This window comes from Nansenia antarctica (assembly GCF_963989245.1).
Source record: "Nansenia antarctica genome assembly, contig: SCAFFOLD_132, whole genome shotgun sequence".
NCBI classification, from domain to species: domain Eukaryota; kingdom Metazoa; phylum Chordata; class Actinopteri; order Argentiniformes; family Microstomatidae; genus Nansenia; species Nansenia antarctica.
The window spans coordinates 210001-213470 of record NW_027662736.1 but is presented as its reverse complement, the minus strand read 5'-3'; positions in this window follow the sequence as shown (position 1 = coordinate 213470).

The window sequence follows — 3470 nt, the reverse complement described above, 5'->3', positions numbered from 1 at the left end:
AGTAGAAGGCGATAATAGGGAGAAGGTTTTTCCTCCTATCAGTGGCCCCGGGCCCGAGCTAGAGTACTCTTCCTGCAACGAATGGTGGACTGCTGATTCACATGCTTAGTATTCAAATGTATTGATTGTAAGTCGCTTTGGAATAAGGCGTCTGCTAAATGCCAAAAATGTAAATGTAGCGCACCACAAATGAATGCGGAAACGCCTATCCATATCTCCAAATAACCTCAGCTTGTTTTTGAAGTTGTGTGTGCAAAGCGCCATAGAGGGAAACAGGTGTTCTGATTCATCATTAGCGGGCGAACACGCACGCACGCAGCATTACACACCACAACTGAGCGCCATCATTTCGCAAAATTGTCATTATCTACACAGCATAAAAACAATAAAAGAACAATAGTAATCAATAAAACACACAATAGCAATAATATAAACTACATTATTTATTTTTTTAACATGTTGGCCTATCTCTGTGGTAATAACTAGCCTACCATCAACATTGGTAACAATTGTTTAAAAAAACAAAAAATAAAAATAACAACAACAAAAAAAAACTTAGACATTAGATAATAATAATTAAAAAGATATCAATCATTTATGGGCTCATCTCATATGAAAGAAGTTGAAAATCAACCAGAAATAGTCAACTAATTGTCTAGATTTCCCACAGTCAAATTATGACGTAGGCCTACAACAATAAATAATAACCAATATTGTTGCTGGAGTCTTAAGAGTGTCACTCCTTTAGTCATTATCCACCATGAGCGGTCACAACAGAAAGTGGAGGCGGTAGCCTAGAGGTTAGAGGTCAGAGAGGCAGGTAGCCTAGAGGTTAGAGAGGCAGGTAGCCTAGAGGTTAGAGGTCAGAGAGGCAGGTAGCCTAGAGGTTAGAGAGGCAGGTAGCCTAGAGGTTAGAGGTCAGAGAGGCAGGTAGGTTAGAGGTTAGAGGTCAGAGAGGCATGTAGCCTAGAGGTTAGAGGTCAGAGAGGCAGGTAGCCTAGGGGTTAGAGAGGCAGGTAGCCTAGAGGTTAGAGGTCAGAGAGGCAGGTAGCCTATAGGTTAGAGGCCAGAGAGGCAGGTAGCCTAGAGGTCAGAGAGGCAGGTAGCCTAGAGGTTAGAGGTCAGAGAGGCAGGTAGTCTAGAGCAGTGTTTCTCAACCCTCTCCTCGGGGCGCCCCAACCGCACCACATATTTGATCTGTTCCACCACCAGCTCACCTGATTCAACTAATCAAGTACAAAGCAATTATGGTTTGTACTTGATTAGTTGAATCAGGTGTGCTGGTGGTGCAACAGATCAAATATGTGGAGCAGCTGGGGCACCCCGAGGAGAGGGTTGAGAAACACTGGTCTAGAGGTTAGAGGTTAGAGAGGCAGGGAGCCTAGAGGTTAGAGGTCAGAGAGGCAGGCAGTCTAGAGGTTAGAGGCAGGTAGTCTAGAGGTTAGAGAGGCAGGTAGCCTAGAGGTAAGAGGTCAGAGAGGCAGGTAGCCTAGAGGTTAGAGGTCAGAGAGGCAGGTAGTCTAGAGGTTAGAGGTTAGAGAGGCAGGTAGCCTGGAGGTTAGAGGTCAGAGAGGCAGGTAGCCTAGAGGTTAGAGAGACAGGTAGTCTAGAGGTTATAGAGGCAAGTAGTCTAGAGGTTAGAGAGGCAGGTAGTCTAGAGGTTAGAGAGGCAGGTAGTCTAGAGGTTAGAGAGGCCGGCTAGCAATCGGAAGGTCTCGGGTTCGATCCCCGCCTCAGGAGGGAGCTGCATGTGAGCTGGTGAATTGAGGGTTGCTGGCATCATATCTAAGGTGCCTACCACTGCCGTTGTGCCCTTGAGCAAGGCACCCCTAATTGCTCCAGGGGGCGCTGACTATGGCTGACCCTGTGCCTAGAGCCAAAAACACATTGTACTCAGTGAAAAGACAAACAGGTTGAATCTAATCTAAAGGAGAACAGAATGTCTTTCGCAGAGTATTTGAACACAGCCAGCAGCGGTTCAGAGGTCCACGGTCCACAGTACAGCGGTCCATGGGCCTCATTTCTTCCCGATCCCATTGGGGTCGGAGGTCGACCAGCCTGCCCTCTCGTCCCCCCCGTGCTGCATGTCGTTGCCCAGGTTGATCAAGGCGCAGATACTGAGAATGCAGCGTGAAGGTGGTTGTGCTATGCTACAAACACAATCCAGATAATGTGGAGGTTATACAGGCTATATATCAAGTTAGGTTATATATCAAGCTAGTTTATATATCAAGTTAGGTTATATATCAAGTTAGGTTATATATCAAGTTAGGTTATATATCAAGTTAGGTTATGTATCAAGTTAGGTTATATATCAAGTTAGGTTATATATCAAGTTAGGTTATCAAGTTAGGTTATATATCAAGTTAGGTTATGTATCAAGTTAGGTTATATATCAAGTTAGGTTATGTATCAAGTTAGGTTATGTATCAAGTTAGGTTATGTATCAAGTTAGGTTATATATCAAGTTAGGTTATGTATCAAGTTAGGTTACATATCAAGTTAGTTTATGTATCAAGTTAGGTTATCAAGTTAGTTACACAACAATAAGGTTGACTGAATGTACAATCTGCCCAGGCCGTATACTTACTTAGAAATAAGAACTCTTTTAGACAGAGAGAAGTTATTCTCGTTCCTGTTTGTACAGAGAAAAGAAGAACTCAACAGTTGCATAACGGAACAGCAGAGGTTGGTGAATAATATTCATATGATGGTAAACTATAATATTCATATGATGGTAGACTCCTGTTGAAGCCGTCCTACTGGGGTAACAACTCACCGTGACGCTGTTGAGTTGCTGTCGGTCTCGTTCCAACTCTGCCGCTCCAACCTGTCACAAGAGAGAGGAACAGAAAACCACAGATTTGACCAGTGTTGTAACTTGTGTCTTTATTGGTGTGCTTTCTTGGCCAGGTCTACCTCGAGAAAGATATTTTAATCTCAAGGGACCTCCTAGGTTAAATAAAGGTTATATAAATAAATAAATAATAACAGTAGCACTGTGTAGGTGTGATGTCATGTACTGTAGTCAACAGGGGAGGCCAGGGGAGGTAGAAATCGGAGGAGGACCGGGGTCATGTTGAAGCTGTCCTCCTGGGGTAACAACTCACCGAGACGCTGTTGAGTTGCTGTCGGTCTCGTTCCAACTCTGCTTCTCCAACCTGTTGGCAAAACAGAAAACCAACAGAATTGACCAATAGCAGCTGCTCTGTGTGGTGATGTCATGTACTGTAGTCAGCAGGGGAGGCCAGTGGAGGTAGAAATCGGAGGACGGGATGGAATCGTCATCCTCATCGTTTTTGCTGCCACTCCTGACTCCGTTCTGTGTATTACACCACGAGCCCCGGCCTCCGATTTCTACCTCCCCCGGCCTCCGGCGGTGCTCCACTCCTCCCTCCTCACGACAGATGGGTCTGTTACTCACCAATACCGGTAGTCTTCCTCTCTGTCCTGACTATGAGTCTCGTTTG